This window comes from Schistocerca gregaria, chromosome 6 (genome assembly GCF_023897955.1).
Source record: "Schistocerca gregaria isolate iqSchGreg1 chromosome 6, iqSchGreg1.2, whole genome shotgun sequence".
NCBI lineage: Eukaryota > Metazoa > Arthropoda > Insecta > Orthoptera > Acrididae > Schistocerca > Schistocerca gregaria.
The window spans coordinates 324911585-324933741 of record NC_064925.1 but is presented as its reverse complement, the minus strand read 5'-3'; the positions used below and the strand labels follow the sequence as shown (position 1 = coordinate 324933741).

General features: G+C 43.3%; 1 protein-coding gene and 2 non-coding genes across 3 annotated transcripts in view; 2 read left to right on the top strand and 1 right to left on the bottom strand.

The window, feature by feature from the left end:
- Window positions 1–22157, top strand: part of LOC126278177 (polypeptide N-acetylgalactosaminyltransferase 2) — a 1159679-nt gene that overhangs the window by 567950 nt on the left and 569572 nt on the right. The gene's annotated exons all lie outside the window — the stretch shown is intronic.
- Trnas-cga (transfer RNA serine (anticodon CGA)) lies at window positions 10267–10341 on the bottom strand. Its single transcript has one exon. It is a non-coding gene; the product is annotated as a tRNA-Ser (tRNA).
- Trnas-cga (transfer RNA serine (anticodon CGA)) lies at window positions 10466–10540 on the top strand. Its single transcript has one exon. It is a non-coding gene; the product is annotated as a tRNA-Ser (tRNA).

The window sequence follows — 22157 nt, the reverse complement described above, 5'->3', positions numbered from 1 at the left end:
AGAGGTATCGAACCAAGACAACCACTGAAGCTTCTGGTCAACTGGACGTCGCTGACACAGTCGTCCGCCAGTTAAGAGTTCTCAGAGGTGTTGTCGCCGGGTTCCTCGCCGCCGCTTAACAGAAGCAAATAAGGAGACCGAAAGACCGGCTGTGCGGGAATGTATGAGCATCACGAGGCTGACAGTGGCAATTGTTTGTCGGTCGTTATCACAGGCAATGTAACCTGGGTTCGTCACTTCCAGCTGGAAAGAAAATGGCAGTCCATGGAGCGGCGTCACACTACCCTTCTCCGCAGAAAAAATTCAAAGCCGCTCTCTCAGCCGTTTGATGTCCTCCGTCATGGTGCAACGATAAACCCTGAAATGTTTGCTCTATCGTCAGGAAATTGAAGAAATGACTGGTGCGTGTTCGTCACTATAAAAATGCAAACGAACCTCTCCTACATGACAACGCAAGGCCTCAATCAAGTCCGCGCACCCAAGAGGAGCTCATGAGCTTAATCAGGATATTATTCCTCATCCAGCCTACAGCCTGGGTTTCGCACCTTCTGACTGACTGACTGACCCAATGAAGGACGCACCCTGCGGGAAGCAGTACTTGGTTGATGGGAAGGTTCTTGATACAGCGAGATGTTGGCTGCGACATTGACGAGTAAAGTGGTACCATTCGGGCATATAGGCCCTCCCTGTAAGCTGGCGTAAGGCCGTCGCATTGAACGGAGCTTCTGTTGAAAGATAGGGTTTTGTAGCCAAAAGAGTTGGGAATAATACAGTGCATTTTAATCCTGAATAAAACCAACCTGCTTGCAGAAAGAAAAAGTGAGTTGCATTACTTATTGAACGCCCTTGTATAATTACTATCAGTGCTGCAGCTCAGAGAGCGTGTTACGTGCAAACATTCCAATAGAATTTACAGTCCTGGTTTCACTTACCTCGGAGTCTATTAATATAATCAAATTCAGGGTTTCGACTTGGGTTCATTCTTTCTGGTACTTCTTTTGCCTTTTGACGTACGTTGTGTTACGGATAAGCGCCATTTCATAACGATAGTTCGATTTCTCTTCTAGCTTGATCGAGATTTGGTACTCCTCAGTCTCCTCGTGCCGAAGTAACTATGTCTATGGTTAAGTATTTGTTTATTAGAGCATGGGGGCGGGGGGTGGGGCGATGTTATTAAAGCAAACGTGACTTATTTACTAGTCGACAAAAACATGTTCCGTCTTGAAACTTTGATAGATTAGAAACTGTGTGCCGGACCGAGACTCGAATTCGAGACCTCGCCTTTCGCGGGCAAGTGCTCTTGTTAGCGAACTTGCCCGCGAAAGGCAAGGTCCCGAGTTCGAGTCTCGGTCCGGCACACAGTTTTAATCTGCCAGGAAGTTTCGTATCAGCGCACACTCCGCTGCAGAGTGAAAATCTCATTCTGGAAACATCCCCCAGGCTGTGGCTAAGCCATGTCTCCGCAATATCCTTTCTTCCAGGAGTGCTAGCTCTGCATGGTTCACAGGAGAGCTTCTGTGAAGTTTGGAAGGTAGGAGACGAGGTACTGGCAGAAGTAAAGCTGTGAGGAGGGGCCTTAGTCGGGCTTGGGTAGCCCAGTTAGAGCACTTGCCCACGAAACGCAAGGTTCCGAGTTCGAGTATCGGTCCGGCACACAGTTTTAATCTGCCAGGAAGTTTCATATCAGCTTTCACTCTGCTGCAGAGCGAAAATCTCATTCTGGAGGTTCTGTGTTATCTGATGCACAGGAAGCTGGTCCAGTGCTTGGAGAAGGAGTATAATCTAATGATGAATCAATTGTATCAAGCAGGGGAAAAAAAACATGTACTGTAGACCAGTATTTAGTCACAAAAGTATCTGTCATTCAACATCTCATGCTGTCAGGTGATTCTTTCTGTAACCCTCGAATTTCCCAGGTGCTTCTTTTGATCCATTGTGACGAACACCTATTAGTGAGTGGAAAGACAGGAATTACATTCTTAGATTAATGTTAATATGTGATTTAATTACAAGATACCAAGAATTCATTCCTTTGAAGAACTGCTGGGAGAGATTTAAAATTTGTTTATATTTGTGTTTTATTCTTGTACTGCAATTTTGTAAAACAGTTATTTGTCGCACCCTAGCTTCGAAATACTCCTATCTTCCCAGTCTTCCGCCTGAAAATATCTTTCTGACGTAGTTCTTCTAAGTCCCTCTTTCCACGTTGTTTTATGACGTCTTCTTCTTCTTCTTCTTCATCTTTTATTTTTTATTTCAGGCATTTTGCTTCGATTGTATCTATTGCAGTGGTGCCCACGTTCGTTGCCTTTACGTTTGACACGGTACGCCGCTACAGGTCCGAGCAGACGGATTAGGTTCCCAGGTATGTTACTGATTCGAAGACTTCTTATGTTGTAGAGCCCAGTATGATGTCCTCAACGGCGAGTGTTCATCAGAGGCACGAATATCGTCAGGAGTGTCCCAGGGAAGAGTGTTAGAACCGCTGTTAGTCTCTTTAAACATAAGTGATCTGACAGACAGGGTGAGCAGCAATCAGCGGCTGTTTGCTTGAGACGCTGTTGTGTGCCAAATGTTGTCGTTGTTGAGTGATGGTAGGGCGAAACTAGATGACGCAGGCAAAATCTCTAGTTGGTGTCATTTTGTTCTAAATGTAGAAAAATATAAGTTAATGCAGATGAGTATGAAAACCAGTGGCGTAACGCTCGCATAGAGCGCTGGTAATGTGCTGCTTCACACAGTCGCATCAATTGTCTATCTAACCGTAACGTTGCAAAGCGAGCACGTAAGTAAACTAGTAGGAAAGTCGAATGGTCGACTTCGGCTTATTGGAAGAATTCTAGGAAATTGTAGCTCACTTGTAAAGGAGATCGCGTATAGGACACCAGTGCGACCCTTCTTGAGTTCTGCTCGAGTGTTTGGGATCCTCAGCAGGTTGGATTGAAGGAAGACACCGAATTAATTCAGAGGCGAGTCGCTAGATTTGTTACCGGTAGGTTCGACCAACGCACGAGTAGTACGGAGATGCTTCGCTATCTCAAATGGGAATCACTGGAGGGAGTGTGACGTTCTTTTCGCGAAACACTTCTGAGAAAGTTGAAAAAAACCGGCGTCTGAAGCTGAGTGCACAACGATTTTACAGATTAGATAAGAGAAGTTAGGACTCGTAAGGACGCACATAGTCGTTTTTCCCTCGCTCTATTTGCGAATGGGACAGGAAAGGAAATCATCAGTGAAAAGATCCGCGACAATTGTAAAAATTTTTATTCGCTAAAAGGAAAACAGAACCCCGTTGCGAGCCTGTGCCCACTTCAGGTGCATGTAACCTAATTTAACCTCTGTTATTAGATTTTCATGGACTCGCATTTTATGTGCACCTGAAGAAGGGACACAGGTTCCGAAACCGAGTTGTGCTTTTGTTTTAGGAAACAAAAGTTTTTACAACTGTAACAGATTATATTTCTGATGATGTTGGATATCAACAGTTGTGTATGTCCCGTCAAGAGAAACTGGTAGGAAAAGAAACGACTTGTAGTGGTACAAAGTATCTTCCACCATGCACCATATGGCGGCCTGCGGAATGTGTATGTAGATGTAGATCTCAGATATGTCTGCGTTTTTTAAATTTGTCTCTTAATGTCAAACTACAGCGACACTTTCAAAATCCCATGTTCATTGGCAGTAAGTTCCTCATAATTGTTTCTGTTACTTCCCACGTTTCTGCAATAGTTTCAAATATCCTAATCTTCATTTCTCATCTATTATATATGCTCCGTAAAACTCCATTGAAATTTTTGGTTGTTTGTCTACTTTGGCCAATTTTCTTAATACCTCGGTTTTACTGGATCCATTTTTGATAAAAATGATTCACAGTTATTTATAGGGCACATAGACGTTACTACTATAAGTCTTAGGTCTTGAACCTCTACTCCCGTAAGCAAATATTCTGTTTTCTCTATATTAATGGTTAAACTTCACTTCTGATAATCTCTGTGCTACTTTCTAACCGTGTAGTTCATTTTAACATCGTCATCCTCTATAAAAGTGACTTGGTCACTGACAAAATGCAGAGTGAAGAGCTTCTCATCATTTATTCAAATGACGGGAATGCTTCCATAACATGCCCACATGTTACCAGAATTATTTCTAGTGAATAAGTTCGGCTAGGAAACTCTTACAGTCGTTCATTCAGTCCCGATTTCTTTCCACGCTATTTTCATATTTATTGAAACCCCAAAGAAAACATTCGTGGCCACCGATTTGCTTTGGACGAAGAGATGCACGCCTGAATACAGTCATGGTTCCGCAGGCAACCGCAAACATTTTCAATGAAGACATCTTGTCTCACATTGGGATAAAATGCGTTAACAGTTATGGCTGTTACTTTTGAAATAGTGAGATGTATCGTTTCCATTTGACTGCCCCATATAAATATTCAAATGAATGTTTTCAAAGAGAGATGTCCCATTAGATTTTGTTTATTTGGTTGCTGCTCTACTGTGCGTTATGTAATCTGGCGGACTGCTTCCTCAACCATAGACTGGGCAGAATTATTACGTCGGTGCATAAGTTCGTAGAGTTCTTGTTTTGCATGTTGGTATTCCAGTTTCTAAGAGTTTATTAATCGATTGTCATTTTTTATTTGTTGTTCAGTGTTACTATTTGAGTTTACATATTGCCATTTTATCATTTGGAGATACTGAGTGGAACTGTGGACACTAGAAAATGGAACGTGAAGTGTAGAAATCGGAACATTTCCGACGTATTCTTCTGTTTGAGTTCAGTAGAGGGGCGCCAGCAGCGGAGGCAGCCACAAACATTTATTTGCGCCGTGTATGGGGCTAACAGAGCACGGCAGGAAAATGAGTTTCTCGTTTTAAGGAGGATCGTTTTGACATTATGGACTCTCCACATTTAAGAAGACCTTCGAGGTTTGATGAAGATCGTTTAAACGCATTAATCCACAATGATGCACGTCAGTGTACTTGAGAACTAGCAAGTGTTATGAACTGTGGTTATTCCACCGTCGTGTGACGTTTGCATGCAAAGGGGAAAGTTCAAAAATCGGGTTTATGGGTACCACGTGCTCCATGCAAAATCACGAAAATCAGAAGTGCCTGCTCGTCATCTATTGACTCGTGAACAACATCTACCATTCCTATCCTGCATCGTTGCTTGTGAGAGGAAACTGTATCTTTATGCTAACGTTAGGGAAAGAAAGGAATGATTGAGCTCAAATAAAGCAGTAGCCCGCCGTACAAAGACCCGCGCGCATGTTGTGGAGCAGTGACAGTGTGGTGTACTACGAACTACTTCCCAGAGCTGTAACCGTCACTACTGACACTCAGCCGGCCGGTGTGACCGAGCGGTTCTAGGCGCTTCAGTATGGAACCGCGCGACCACTACGGTCGCAGGTTCGAATCCTGCCTCGGACATGGGTGTGTGTGATGTCCTTAGGTTAGTTAGGTTTAAGTAGTTCTAAGTTCTAGGGGATTGATGACCGCAGATGTTGAGTCCCATAGTGCTCAGAGCCAACCAGGTGGCATTCATTGTCAACAATTGAGACGTCGTGCAGACGCAGTCCAAGAACAAAGATCAGAAAGTCTGCGTGAAGTGATGCTACTCGACGATAATGCCCGCCCGTATGCTGCTAGACTGACAAAAGAACACTGGGAAGTCATTCCGCACCCATCTGACTCATTTGATCTTGCGCCTTCAAATTTTCACCTATTACGCTTCATATCGAACAATCTTCAAGGAACTTCGTTTCCGGGTGCAAATTAGCTCCGAACATGGCTTGAAGAGTTGTTCGCCTCAAAATCACGCGATTTATACAGTCTCGGTGGTGGTAGATTGTTGTAAAGTGTCAAGGAGAGTATATTACTGATGACTAAAGTCTCTCTTATGTGTATCTGTTGTATTTATTAAGACTGTGGATAAATACCACTAACTTATGCACCAACCCAATAGACATTGTCCAACAATCTTTTTTGAGTATTTTGGTATAAGGTACCCGCTCTGTCCAGTGAGTCGATTCCATTTGATTTTTTTGTGTCGAATTACCTCTTTATTCGTTTAAAAAAAATCCGAACAACTGTGCAAATGTTTACAGTTTGTATTGTGTCACGCTTGGAAACAGTCTTGTTCCATTCACTAATGGTACTTGCTATTCATACCAGCTAATGCGCATTTTATTCTTCGCCCTCAAACTTGCACTGAGTACACGCGGTTCTGCCTGTGGCTTGCTTTTCCGAAAGTGTTAGTTGTTCGTAAATGTACAATAACTTTGTACGACTCAAAGGCCGAGTGCAAGTCTTTCAATTGGACGCAAGTGCGGCTACTTGGGTGTTTCAAATCTGTTCCAGTTAACTGGAATCAGCACCGCGTGTCATTTTCCTGGCGGTTCTCCGCATCATTGAGAAGTAAAGACTAGATTAAAGGCAGCCTGAAAATTTACGTGATCCGCCTGGGGTTCTGTCCCGCGACCTTTCGGTTTCCAGGCACGCGTTTTGCCGTTGGAGCCCCAGGTCGATAGTTGTACTTTAACAATGGATATGTTGATTGATTAGTTGGCCAACATGCAGCTCGTGTATGAGTTTACTCGATTGCAATAAAAGAACGCAACCACATCAGCGTACTTTCACATCTGTCCTAGGGTTATTACATTACTCTAAGTTTTGTGTTGAATGTTTTGGTGATTGAATAGTACATGCTTTCTTCACTACCTTGAAGGTATTTTTGCAGAAACGAAGGTAATTGCGGTAACATACCTAATAAGTCATACATGACACCGAGGTGACAAAAGTTAAGGGATAACTGCTAATACCGTTGTGGACCTTCTGCTGTCCGGCGTAGCGCAGTAACTTGACGTGGCGTGGACTCAACAAGTCTTTGGAGGTTCCCTGCAGAAATACTGAGCCTTGCTGCTTCAATAGACGTTCATTATTGGGAAAGAGTAGTGGGTGCAGGATTTTGTGCATGAATTGACGTCTCGATTAGGTCCCACAAATGTTCGTTGGGATTCATGTCGAGCGATCTGGATGGCCAAATAATTCACTCAAATTGTCCAGAATGTTCTTTAAACCAAATGCGAACAACTGTGGCCCAGTGAATTGCCATATTGTTATCCAGCACAGCCCACACCATTATGGAGTCACCACCGGCTTGCACAGTGCCATTTTGATAATTTGGATCCGTGTCTTCGTGAGACCTGTCCCAGACTTGAACTCTACTACCACCTGTTACCAACTGAAATCGGGAGTTATTTGCACAGTCCACGGTTTTCCAGCCGTCTAGGGTCAGAAAGATATGGTTACGAGCCCAGGAGAGACGCTGCAAGCGATGTCGTTTTGTTATCAAAGAAACTCGCATCGGTCGTCTGCTGCCTGGGAGCATTAACGCCGTATTTTGCCGCACTATCCTAGCAAATACGTTCGTCGTATGTCTAACATGGATTTCTGTGGTCATTTCATGCAGTGTCGCTCATCCGCTTGCACTGACAACTCTACGGAAACGACGCTGCTCTCGGTCGTTAAGCGAAGGCCATCGGCCACTGCATTATCCGTCTGAAATTACTCGGCGCCCTCTTCATTCTCTGTGGATATCGGAATATCGAATTTCCTAACGATTTCCGAAATGGAAATGTCCATGCGTCTATTTCCAATTACCAGTTCGCATTCTATGTCTGTTAGTTCCCATCGTGCGGCCATATTGACGTCGGAAACCTTTTCACATGAATTATTTGAGTATAAATTACAGCTCCATTAATGCACTGCCCTTTTGTACCTTGTTTATGCTACACTACCTCCATCTGGACATGAGCATATCGCTAAATGACTCGTTACCTCATAGTATTACTATGTTGCGAGCCACCAGAGTCCACAGGTCTCTTACATCAAAATACTAAAAAGGAGTTGCTATGACCAACCTCCGAAATTTTTAGCCGAAGTTGGTGTTTAAGACACAAATCATCTTCAAAACAGTAGGTGTTATTGTAACTGATGACTGTGTTATATCAAAACAGTCTCTGAGCCTCTGTTTCCCGAGGAGTGTCTGTACGTGTTTCGTTCATAATGTGTGGCTCTCGTCCCGACTTCAGCTCATTCGTTTCTTTGCACCTATGTCTCATTGAGAGGCGGCGGTTGCTGGGCGAAAGGGGGGGGGGGGGAGGAGAAGAGGGAAGGCTGTGACGGTTTCCGTGCGACCAGAGCAAACTCAGAACTCGTTACAGCGAATCCGCCGTCAGCACTGTTTCCCGGCATGAAATTAATTTCCACTTTCTCTCTCTCTCCTCTCATCTCCCTCCGTGTCTATATTTGCCTCCCAGACCATAAAAAATCCACTCTTCTTCCCTGTACTCGTTTCTCAGACCTTTCTGAATAAAGAAACTCCTCCCTATCTCTCAAAGCTGCCGGGAAAGTACGTCAACATCTAGGAAAATTGTTTAGTGGCTGGGGACACACAAATGGCGCCGAGGATGATATTAACTGTTCTAGTAAGGGTCGAATGAAAAGGACGGACTAAACTTGTTTAGCTGCGTGGAAGCAAGCTTCTAGTAGCTGTAATACTTCGGAAGCACGTCCTCTGCCGCCTGTCTAATTGCGAGTTGTGTTCCTCTTTCATCATTGCTCGCGATCCTACCGAGGATCTGAGGCATTCACATGCTCAAGGCTGTTGTGAACTGTTGTGACTTCTATACTCTTTCCTTGATAATGTTAATTTCCACTTTACAGAGTTGTTATCTCGCACCGTGAATCCTTTCGTGTAGGTCAAAATACACCTCGCGGAAATACTGGACGTATTCTCCACATCTCACGCATTTTGTTCGCAAGGCTGCTTGCAATTTATGAACTTTCTGCTGTAGCACACGTTCAGGAGTGTAACTTTTACCTTTGTGAAAGCTCGAAGAAAAGCCATAAGACTCCTGCATGTAGTGTTACCGGAACACATTCTAAAAGAAAAAAAAAAAGTTAATTTAAGCCAGAAAATGCCTAAGAAAGGCTACTGCATACCGTAATGTACAAAATGACAAGATGATATGCGTTAAAACAAGATATAACGTTTCAGTTCCGTTGTCTACGTAATATTTAACACTAAACTTTTAGTAATTTATTGTCATGCCATGCCATCTTCCGAAGAATTATTTCTTCTTCTTTGGATTGCAATTACCTGTACGTGGCTAATGCTCGGTACACAGGCGCTCTAAGGCCTTGGAAGGTAGGACAGAGATAATGGCACTTTGATGTTATGAGCTTTCTCCCTCTCAGTCCCTCCTCCCCCCCCCCCCCCTCTCTCTCTCTCTCTCTCTCTCTCTCTCTCTCTCTCTCTCTCTCTCTCACACACACACACACACTGTCGCAGCCAAATGTGGCTTTGTGCCTCGAAGCACATGTTCGTGTTCACAATTGTATATGCACAACACCTGGCATGTCATTATAATGCCTCGACCCTTTTATGCGTACTGTATAGTCCTAATGTGACAGAGTGGTGTAAGCACTGTATGACGTATTTACCACTGCCGGGTTTTTACGGTTCTAAGGATGGCAACACATGTTACCCAAAATAAGAATCCAATAATTCTGTTTACACAGCTATCTCAGCAAATATACTCATTTTCAAAAGAAGGCTACAATAAAAAATTGCAAAGTGTTCCCGGCGGAATCCTGTGCAAAATTAGTGACAGTCGTTCTGGAACTGCCACAACATTTGACGGCAATGAATCAAAGCTGTCCAGCAATGACCTCGCCTCCTACGACGTCCTGTGGTGTGGAGAGGAGCCTTACCAGGTACAGAACTATCCTCAGCGAGGCCGAGCGGTTCTAGGCGCTTCAGTCCGGGACCGCGCGCTCGCTACGGTCTCAGGTTCGAATCCTGCGTCGGCCATGGATGTATGTACTGTCCTTAGGTTAGTTAGGTCTAAGTAGTTCTAAGTCTAGGGGAGCGATGACCTCAGATGTTAAATCCCATAGTGATTAGAGCCATTTGAACCATTTTAAAACCTGTAAATGCTCTTTGTGATCCAGTGCAGTTCTGCAGAAACTGAAATTTTACGACTTATTTAATTAATTTGGAACGCTTTAAATGACTAGTGTGCACTAGTGAAATCATGGTTTTATTGTTTGGACAAGTTTTACTGTTTTCACTGTACTTCTTGTTTTTTCAGACACTCGCAGATATTTCAAAAATAAGTGCTAATTGCCAGAATGAGATTTTCACTCTGCAGCGGAGTGTGCGCTGATATGAAACTTCCTGGCAGATTAAAACTGTGTGCCCGACCGAGACTCGAACTCGGGACCTTTGCCTTTCGCGGGCAAGTGCTCTACCAACTGAGCTACCGGTGCACGACTCACGCCCGGTACTCACAGCTTTACTTCTGCCAGTATCCGTCTCCTACCTTCCAAACTTTACAGAAGCTCTTCTGACGGATACTGGCAGAAGTAAAGCTGTGAGTACCGGGCGTGAGTCGTGCTCCGGTAGCTCAGTTGGTAGAGCACTTGCCCGCGAAAGGCAAAGGTCCCGAGTTCGAGTCTCGGTCGGGCACACAGTTTTAATCTGCCAGGAAGTTTCAAGTGCTAATTAGTTTTAAACACTGCAAAAGTAAGTAGTATACTCATCGTTTGCTCAGAAGTGTGTTTTGTATTCGATGATATATACAAAAATCGACAATTGTGTTTTAAATAAACTTATATAAAATCATGTTGTATTTCTTAGGTCATAAATACTTGCATATTTCGCTGTTTTAGGCCATTAAAATCCGGGCCCTACTTATCGCAGTCCATGTCGCTATCGTTCCTTATAAGTGAAAAAAAATACACTCATCATAAAAAAACAGCGTGTGCCCCTACAGACTGGCAATTCCTTTCACGCGGTGTAATTTAAAATGATGCAGAGTGGAGTTTTATCGATTTTGGTAGAAAGCTCTTTGACTATGTGTATGTGATACCACAAAAAAATCATATCCATGTCTTCAAGCAAAACAAAATCACACTCATTTCCAATTGGACCATACCGTTTAACAACAAGTAGCTAAGGTACGTGATTGCGTTTCAGGGTAGGCAGGGACATTGCAAGTTTTTCTGCCGAGATACCTCAGTCGGTGAGAGCAGTCTCCCCAAAAGACAAAATTCCGGGGTCTGGTACATGCTTTTAATCAGCCAGGATAGTCGATCTAAACTACTACCACCAACTCCTTCTCCATACTAACCACCTCTCTCTCTCTCTCTCTCTCTCTCTCTCTCTCTCTCTCTCTCTCTCTCTCTCTCGTCAACTTTTTCCTGTTCTCCGTTCCAGACACAGTACAGTTGCAAAATGTTACCTAAGCTATTGCTAGACGGAGTCGAAGGGAAGTTTCTTTGTATTGCTCCTCCTTATGGTGCCAGTGTACAACATAGCTCGTACGCCGGAAGTAATCAAATCAGCAAACACCTTCACTGTGGGAGAGCGGACTGAAGAAGTGGCCACCAATCAAAATAACGGCCGCGCTCGCCCTCTCTAAAGTGCCGACATTCTGCCAGAACGGAAGCAGTTGTTGAGAGAGCGTACCGCTATATATTTTCAGGCTCTAGACATTATCGCTGTTGCTCCGGTCGGAGTGTAAAGATCCACTGGTCGTCAAGATTGTGCTGCTCCTTAGCTGAGCATTTCTGATGCAGAACATCTCTTTACTGTCAACTAAATCTTTGGGTAACGACTAGGGATAGAAACTAGGGAGTAGAAGCTGTGTGTTTTGGAATGCTACTGGCGAGCGAAGAGGCGGGGACGTTAAGGAACTGATTCAATATTGCTGTAAGTAGGGCTCAAACCGCCGCCCTTTCTTACTGATTAGGGTGTTCCGTGGTTTATTCAGGTCACTTATGACGAATGTTAGGATCGTGCACTCAGCAAGGCCATATTTTTGTTCCTTATCCGACAATGTCCAATATAGGTTAGTGATCCGACTAGTAATGTATAGTCACCATATGTAATAGAAAATTCGCTACGGTCGCCGGTTCGAATCGTGCCACGGGCATGGATGTGTGTGTTGTCCTTAGGTTAGTTACGTTTAAATAGATCTAAGTTCTAGGCAACTGATGACAGATGTTAAGTCCCATAGTGCTCGGAGCCATTTGAACCATTTTAATAGAAAATTATAAGAACTGACAATAAGGTAATAGCATCAGAAATGACAGGGAGCATGGATCCGGGGTTGTAAGGTGCTGAGTATATATAAAAAAACGAACTTTTAAACTGTCTGCTTTGCGTCAGCGGTCTTAAATAATACATTGAAGGAAACTAGTATAGGCATGTGTATTCAAATACAGAGATATGTAAACAGGCAGAATACGGTGCTGCGGTCGGCAACGCCTATATGAGAACAAGTGTCTGGCGCTGTTGTTAGATCGGTTACTGCTGCTACGATGGCAAGTGAGTTTGAATGTGGTGTTACAGTCGGCGCACGAGTCATGGGACACAGCATCTCTAAGGTAGTGATGAAGCCGGGATTTTCCCGTATGACCATTTCACGAGTGTACCGTGAATATCGGAAATCAGGTATAATGTCAGATCTCCGACCTAGCTGCGGCCGGAAAAAGATCCTGCATGAACAAGACCAACGACGACTAAAGAGAATCGTTGAACGTGACAGAAGTGCAACCCTTTCGCAAACTGATGCAGATTTTAGTGCTCAGGCATCAACAAGTGTCAAAGTGCAAACATCATCGATATGGGCTTCCGGTAGGCGAAGGCCCAGTCGTGTACCCTTGCAGACTGACTGTTGATGACTGGACACATGTTGCCTGGTCTGACGAGTCTCGTTTCAAATTGTATCGAGCGGATGGACGTGTACGAGTATGAAGACAACCTTATGAATCCACGGACTCTGCATGTCAGCAGGAGACTGTTCAAGCAGGGGACTGTTCAAGCTGATGGAGACTCTGTAATGGTGTGGGACATGTGCAGTTGGAGTGGTATGGAACCCCTGATACGTCTGGTTACGACTCTGACAGGTGACACGTACGTAAGCATCCTATCTGAAGACCTGCATCCATTTATGTCCATTGTGCATTCCGACGGACTTGGGCAGTTCCAGCAGGACAATGCGACACCCCACACGCTCAGAATTGCAACAGAGTGGCTCCAGGAACACACTTCTGAGTTTAAACACTTCCGCTGGCCGCCAAACTCTCCAGACAGGAACATTATTGAGCGTATCTGGGATTCCTTGCAACGTGCTGTTCAGAAGATTCCTCCACCCCCTCGTACTCTTACGGATTTATGGACAGTCCTGGAGGATTTCCGGTATCTCTTCCATCCAACACTACTTCAGGTATTAGTAGAGTCCATGGCACGTCGTGTTGCGAAACTTCTGCGAGCTCACAGGACCCTACACGATATTAGACATTTGTACCAGTGTCCTTGACTCTTCAGTGTATAAATAATATTAAACGATTAACTGCAGTAATTAAACTCACTAGAGCTATTTAATCACCATTCAATTTTTGGCATTTTCTTAAATATCAAAGACAATTGAAAGTTTTCCCTCAAGCTACTCAGAAACTATTTTGGAAATTTGTGGTAACTTCCTGAAGGACCAAACTGCTAAGATCGACTTACACCGAGGGAAGACTCGAAGCTCTGACGGGAGGAGTCCCGCGAACCGTGGCAAGACGCCCAAGACCACGCGACTACCCGGCGCGACTCAGAAACTATTAACAGCTACTTTTCCTACTTGCAGAACTGACTTTAGAACAATCACGATTTGAATGAGGCTTTAAAGACTTAAGAAAATTTGTAAGATCCCGAAAAAGTTTAAGTCAGATTGTCCTTGAAATTCAGTAAGAATATGAATGTTAGCAACGTGTATTAGTTTTAAAAGAATAGATCACCAAAGAGTAACAAGCAAATGTAGCTGATTAATAGATGTAGAGAAAAATTACAAGAAAGCTGAAGAGGAATGCATTACCAACTTAAGATACCGGGTTGAGGTTAGTCCACGCATCACACAGTTGCTTGGTTAAGCTCAGACTTTAAAACACACAAAAGATAAATGTTAAGATTATATCAAGAGACATACGAATTAAAGACATTAGCTATCAGTGGGCACTGATTTATATCAATGAGAAATTGTGCCAGACCGGGATCCGAACCTGAGTCTCATGCTTACTAGGCAGATGCGCTGCCACTGCGCCATCCCGGCACGGTGACGACCCCGACCGCTCGGACTACCATTGCACACCTCCCGTCAGAACCAAACTCTCAACTAATACCACACACTGCCGACATAGTGCCCCTGCTCATCTGCCTCATTACTCGCGGAATGTCTTGATTCATAGACTCTGCACAATCAAAATGGTGTCTGTTCCTTCAGACATGTCCAGAAGAACAGACGGCAGATAGCGACCGGGCCAAATATCTCACGAAATAAGCATCAAACGAAAAAACTACGAAGAACGAAACTCGTCTAGCTTGAAGGGGGAAACTAGATGGCATTATCGTTCGCCCGCTAGATGCCGCTGCCATAGGTCAAACGGATATCAACTGCGTTTTTTTAAACAGGAACCCCCATTTTTATTGCATATTCGTGTAGCACGTAAAGAAATATGACTGTTTTAGTTGGACCACTTTTTTCGCTTTGTGATAGATGGCACTGCAATGCTTCGTGATACATTACCCGTGCTAAAATGGACCGTTTACCAACTGCGGAAAAGGTCGATATCGTGTTAAGGTATGGCTATTCTGATGAAAATGCCCAACGGGTGTGTGCTATGTATGCTGCTCGGTACCCTGGACATCATCATCCAAGTGTTCCGACCGTTCGCCGGATATTTACGTTATTTAAGGAAACAGGAAGTGTACAGCCCATCTGAAACGTCAACCACGACCTACAGTAAATGATGATGCCCAAGTAGGTGTTTTAGCTTCTGTCGCGGCTAATCTGCACATCAGTAGCAGACAAATTGCGCGAGAATCGATAATCTCAAAAACGTCGGTGTTGAGAATGCTACATCAACATCGATTGCACCCGTACCATAGTTCTGTGCACTAGGAATTGCATGGTGACGACTTTGAACGTCGCGTACAGCTCTGCCAGTGGGCACAAGAGAAATTACGGGACGATGACAGATTTTTTGCACGCGTTCTATTTAGCGACGAAGCGTCATTCACCAACAGCGGTAACGTAAACCGGCATAGTATGCACTATTGGGCAACGGAAAATCCACGATGGTTGCGACAAGTGGAACATCAGCGACCTTGGTTGGTTAATGTATGGTGCGGCATTATGGGAGGAAGGATAATTGGCCCCCATTTTATCGATGGCAATCTAAGTGGTGCAATGTATAGTGATTACCTACGTGATGTTCCACCGATGTTACTACAAGATGTTTCACTGCAAGACAGAATGGCGATGTACTTCCAACATGATGGATGTCCGGCACATAGCTCGCGTGCTGTTGAAGCGGTATTGAATAGCATATCTCATAACAGGTGGATTGGATATTTGCTTTCGTGATCCACCGACAACGCCTGACAACATGCGTCAGCGCCTTGTCAATGCATGTGCGAACATTACGGAAGGCGAACTGCTCATTGTTGAGAGGAATGTCGTTACACGTATTGCCAAATAGATTGAGGTTCACGGACATCATTTTGAGCATTTGTTGCATTAATGTAGTATTTACAAGTAATCACGCTGTAACATCATGCGTCCTTAGAAATTATAAGTTCACAAAGGTACATGTATCACATTGGAACAACCGAAATACAATGTTCAAACGTACCTGCGTTCTGTATGTTAATTAGAAAAACCTACCTGTTACCCACTGTTCGTCTAAAATCATGAGCCAAGTGTCTGTGACTATTACAGCGCCATCTGTCACAAAGCGAAAAAAGTGGTCCAACTAAAACATTCATATTTCTTTTCGTACCGGTACTACACAAATATTTAACAAAATGGGGGTTCCTATTTTTAAAACAACGCTGTTGATATCCGTTTAACCTATGGCAGCGCCATCTAGCGGGCCAACCATAGCGCCGTCTGGTTTCCTGCTTCAAGCTAGACAACTTTCGTTCTTCGTAGTTTTTTCGTTTGACGCTTATTTCGTGAGATATTTGGCCCGCTCACGATCAATGGACCACCCTGTATATAATCAGCCCAAAGACGGCCAATGATCTCTTCAGTGCAGATGCCCACCAATCTCGAGCTCCTGCAGCATTTGGCGAAATGCCGCGAGTAATGAGGCCAATGAGCAGGGGCGCTACGTCAGTAGTGTGAAGCATAAGCTGAGGATCTGGGTCTGACTGTAGGCGTGCTAGGATAGACCGGGCGGTTGTGGTCGCCACCGTCTTCAGGTGGCGTAGTGGCCAGGAGACTCAGGTTCGAATCCCGTTCTAGTACAAATATTCAACTTGCCCCATTGATATAAATCAGTGCCTACTGGCAGGTGATGTCTGTAATTCCTTTGTGTCTTGATTCAGATTGGCTGCAGGATAGAAATGGTGTCTGTTCTTTCGGGCATGTCCGATACCAGTTATATTTAAAATTATATAACAGAAATAAATTGCGGATCACGTATAGGTCTTTGACTTTGGCATAAAAAACGAAGAGAAACCGTGCCTGTTTATTCTGAAAGTGCATTAAAGTTAACAGATAGTTGGAGATACAGACGGCTTGAACACCTGAGGACTTAGATTGGAAAAATAACATTTGTAACACTTTTAACATCTGAGCATTCGAACTAAGACACACACGTACAGTTTTACAGAATCCATCTCTCAATAAGATAATATTGGAACCAGGACTTGGCAAAATGTGAGTCCTTTTACACCTGTGTTAAGAATAATTCGGGCGTATTACGATTACCAGCTATGCTGATCCATATTAAGAACAAAGACCAAAGTAACGGCCACTACCTGAACTCGTCTACCTCTTGTAGAGTCTCATTTGCTAATATAATTGCGTCAGCGTCACCTGACTTAATTTAGCTGCGCTTCATGATCCTCGTTTTACTTCAGTCGCTAGCTGTCTTATTTCCTCACAGAATATGATTGTCCCGTAAGTTGCACCAGAATAAGCCAATTTCGTCAGCGCTGAAGGCATTTTTCTGCTCATGTTGTCCTGGTATTAAAGACAACGTAGACTGTAGCTAATTTGTAGTCTTAGTCGGTAAAACTTTGTTAGCTTTACCACAAAGATTTTTCAGCACTACGCCGTGGCTTCTGCTGAAACAAGCCAACCAGTCCGATTTTCCACGAAGCTCTATATGTGTTTGTTTTGAGAGTCCAATACCTCTTCCCTGCCGCAAAGCTCTTGATGGAAGCTTTCCGAGATCTAGTTCCTTGAACCAAACAAGCAGTGCAGTATCTGTTCCTTCAGTTTTGGCAGTTTTCATGTTTTCCTGTCTTAACTCAAAAGTTGCCGTAATTCTCTGTATTAAATATCGACAGTGTAGAGTTAGCGATGAAGAACCGCTTACGGATTTCTGTTTTCGACCTCCGCCATTCATCACTGCCTTAAGCAGCTCCAGCGGTTTTTTGTACCGCTTTCTTTACAGCTGCACTTAAAAACATCGCAGCACCAGTACTAAAGAAAAAACATAAAACAGTTTGACGCGTAATTCATAGATTCCGACACACAACTCAGAGAGCTCAACAAAGCCATCATGGTATTATAGAACTGACTGAAGCGTCTTAATAGTGGTAGTATCCAGACAAACACAAGCAATAAAATAGAAACAGTAACACTCTGGATAACACCGTGAGTGCAGAAAGCAAGTGTTTGGGAAAAAACAGCATTGTAGTCGCATTGTACAAGCCCGTTATTGTTCAAATGCTTGTTTCGAAAATAATTCATTTTACGGCACAATCGCTCGAAATTTCACTACGAAGTTACTGTTTTCAGCTGTCACCGACGATATCTACAAATGTTCAAACAGATATATTATGCAGATTACTTTAGATTAAAAATTTAATGAATGCAGTAGTTTTGTATGGTACTCTTCTCAGATTTGCAGCCGAATCTTCAAGTTGACCTGAAGATTCGACTACAAATCTTCAAGTTGATCTGAAGCTTCGACTACAAACTCGAGAAGAGCAGCAAGTTCGCTGGAAAAGCTTACGAGTCACGGTGAACTCGTATCGAAACTTTGTGATTGTGTCAAATTACAAGGGACATTTGAGAACATCTGTACAGAGCGGATGCGCGTACTTAACAGGGGAACGATTCCTGCACTCGAAGCGTAAGCTAGAGTCAGACTTTCAGCTGTACCGATGTTTTTAGCAACATTACATTTTGTGTTCAGAGTGAGGTATTATGATTCTAAATGCAGAGAGTAAATGATTCACCTGAAATCTTAGGTGGCGGCGAGTAGTGTTATTTAAAAATTGAAAGTTTGCGGGGAGAAACACCAACACAAATCCACGACAGTGGTTGACGTTTGTGCGGATTGTGTACAGGATCAAAGCACACTGTCACGGTGGACTTTCCGTTTCCGCTGAGGCCGGACAAGTACTGAAGGTAACATACGCTGTGGGCGGCCGGTTAGTGCAACAGATTACACTTAAGCAGTTGTTATTGAGAATGTTTTGCAAGAAGGTCGACGCAAAACATGCGAAGAAATTGCAGGTTAGCCAAACATGTCTGTCTTTTCGGTTTTCAGAATCATAAAAGAGAAACTACAATAAAGAAACGTCACCGAAAAATGGGCAAAGAAAAAAAGCAAATCACACCGGAATCGCGTAACATTAGCTTCAACACTACGAGATGAGCAAGATCAGTTTTTAATCAGGATTGCTGCCTCAGCCGAAACATGAAACTTTTGAGCCAGATTTGAAATCTCAGTCCTCCCATTGAAAACATCCTGAAATTCCTCAGCCAAAAAAAAGACGTCGCCAACAGCCCAAGTCAAGCCGATGGTGATCACGGCTTATGACAAGAATGGAGTGATAGCAAGAGTGTGTTCGAGAGTACCACTGTAATAGGGTGATATTGCAAGGACTTTCTACGAAATGTTTTGTGGCCAAAGATTCTCTGAAGAAGGTTCGACACTTTCGAAGCTGGAGTACTTATTCTGCATGACAACGCACGACTGCATACTGCCGGTCTAGTATGCACAGCTTTGGAGAATTTGGATTGGGAGCTCCCTATTCACCCAACAGTCCCCACCAGATTCTGATTTGTATCCAAAACTCAGGAAACCACTCCAGTGGGAAACGTTATTGAGGTTCACCTGATGCAGTGATCAGAGTACTGGGGCCGATCAATAAAGAAGCGCCCTAACAGTAATACAAGACTTATTAGGTTTGATTCCATAGAAACAGTTGTGACGAGAGACTATATTCATTTCAAGTTGCAAAGGGTACAGCAATCAATCGCAAATGAAGTTTATTGCTTATCTAGATTTCGGTCAGGGTGTGGTTATCTTCAGTGCAATAAATGCAAGCTAAATCACTTGTAAGCAATAAACTTCATTTGCGACTGAGTGCTGTACCGTTTACTACCTGAATACTTCCCAAGCACTTTGTTGCAAAGAATAATGGTGATTACATTGAAGACTTGTATACTCAGCTTGTGAAGAAAAAATGAACAACAGTTTTTTGGTGTGTATTATTTTTGAAATTACTCTGTTTCTTATTTCTTTATTTTTCATTTGTTTTTATTACTAGGCAAGATTGATTGGTACTTGCACTCTGAGGATTCCGCACAAACTTAATTATATACATAGATAGTTCATACACAAGGTGATTCAGTTGCTCCTACATATGGACTTTATGCGACCCACAACGCCTTCGATAACCACATGCAACATTTTTATATTCTCTACCTCACTATGCACAACCTATTAATAATTTAGAAAAAATGAGCAGGACCTTTTTGTACTAAATTCATTGTAGTTAAACTATATACTGGGTAAGTTTATGCTAGAGGACATACTATTCGAGTTATTCAAGAAAAACTTACAAAAGTGTCCTTTAAATTTGTTTTTCTTGAATAATGCGGAAACCATGGCCTCCACTGGAAACGTATCGCAGTACAAAATTTAATTATATTAAATTTCCTTCAAAAAGGTCCTGCTCATTTATTTCTATAGGTGTAATAGTTTTCACATAGCTGGCGAGAGAATATGAAAATCTCGAGTTTGGATTTTGGAGGCGTTGCAGGTCGCATAAACACATAGATAGGGACGGGGAGATCCGGAGTAACGTAGGAACACGCGAGGCAATACTCGCCCTATGACTTCTCGTAGAGAATAGGTTAAGGAAAGGCAAACCTACGTTTATAGCATTTCTAGATTTAGAGAAAGATTTGACTATTTTGTGTGGAATACTCTCTTTCAAATGCTAAAGGTGCCAGGGATAAAATACAGGGAACGAAAGGCTATTTACAATCTGTACAGAAACGAGATGGCAGTTACAAGAGTCGAGGGGTACGAAAGGGAAGCAGTGGTTGAGAATGGAGTGAAGCAGTTACTCGATCTGTATATTGAGCAAGCAGTAAAGGAAACAAAAGAAAAATTTTGGAGCAGGAATTAAAATTCAGGGAGAAGAAATAACAACTTTGAGGTTTACCGATGACATTGTAATTCTGTCAGAGTCAGCAAAGGACTTGGAAGAGCAGTTGAACGGAGTAGACAACGTCTTGAAAGGTGAATGTAAGATGAACATCAACAAAAGCAAAATGAGGATGATGTAATCGAATTAAATCAGGTAATGCTGGCGGAATTAGATTAGGGAATGAGACACTTAAAGCTGAAGATGAGTGTTGGTATTTGGGCAGCAAAATAACTGATGACGGTCGAAGTAGAGAGTATATAAAATGTAGACTGGCTACGCCAAGAAAAGCGTTTCCGAAAAAGAGGAATTTGTTAACATCGAGTACAGAAAAGTGCCAGAATGTCCTTTCTGAAACTATTTGTATAGAGTGTAGGTATGTATGGAAGTGAAACATGGATGGTAAACAGTTTAGACAAACAGAGAATAGAAGCTTTTGAAATGGTGGTATAGGAGAATGCTCAGGATTAGGTGTGTAGATCACGCAACTAACGACGAGGTACTGAATAGAATTGGACAGAAGACAAATTTGTGGCACAACCTGTCTAGAAGAAGGGATAGATTGGTAGTACACATTCTGTGACATCAAGGGATCGCCGATTTAGTAATGGAGGTTAGCGTGGTGGGGTAAAAGTCGTAGAGGGAGGCCAAGAGATGAATACACTAAGCGGATTCGGAAGGATGGAGGTTGCGGTAGTTACCCGAAGATGAAGAGGCTTGCACAGGATAGAGTAGCATGGAGAGCTGCATCAAACCAGTCTCAGGACTGAAGACCACAACAATAACGGGGACAGCTACAACACACTGTACAGATTTTCACCGTGAGTTTGTATCAAAGTATTTGACAGAAATAGCTATATTTTTTGATTGCATTGAGTTAGAAGCTTAAATTTTTTACACCGTCAAGAGACCATAGAACTTAGTAGTTGATAGCAATTGATCGTAAGGGAAGGAGGTTTTCATAGACAGACAAGAAAAAATAGGAATTTACTTAATATTTTGTCAGGACTGGTTTTTATTTTTTTGTTGAGCGTTTTCGTATTAAGTGTTTTTGACTGTTGTTAAAGATGCGTGAGGCAAGAGAGTGCAAATTAACCTCGCATTTGGTGTAAACTTCGGTAATTACAAGTGCGGGTGCCGCTTACGCGGTCTCTTTCGGCAGCACCTGCGGCGAGCACAGCCCTTAATGTTGTAGCGGCCCGGCACGCTAGCGCCGTCGGCTACCGGGCCTTAATTAGTGCCCAGCAGACGGCACGCCCGCACCGCTGGCCCCGTTCCGCCGTCAACGCCAGCCGATTAACGGGCGGCGCTGCGGGCCCGTTGTGAGAAGAAGACTGGGCCGGCGGCGGGCGGCTCGTTTGGGCGCTGACCCACCCATCAGTGCTCACAAAACGTCCACGTGCTGCTGTTCTCAGCTGACGCTGCTCCTCAGCAGAGGAATAAAATAATGTTTGATATAAGCTCGCGTCATTATCTATGTTACTACCGAGGGAACATTCCCAAGCGTCAGTAAACGATCTTGAAGGAACTTGGCGAGTTTGTAGAGCGGGCAAAATAATATATTACATATTTTATTGTTTCTGACCAGTTTCACTTTTAAGTGGTAAAACACACACCGATACATAATTTCCGGA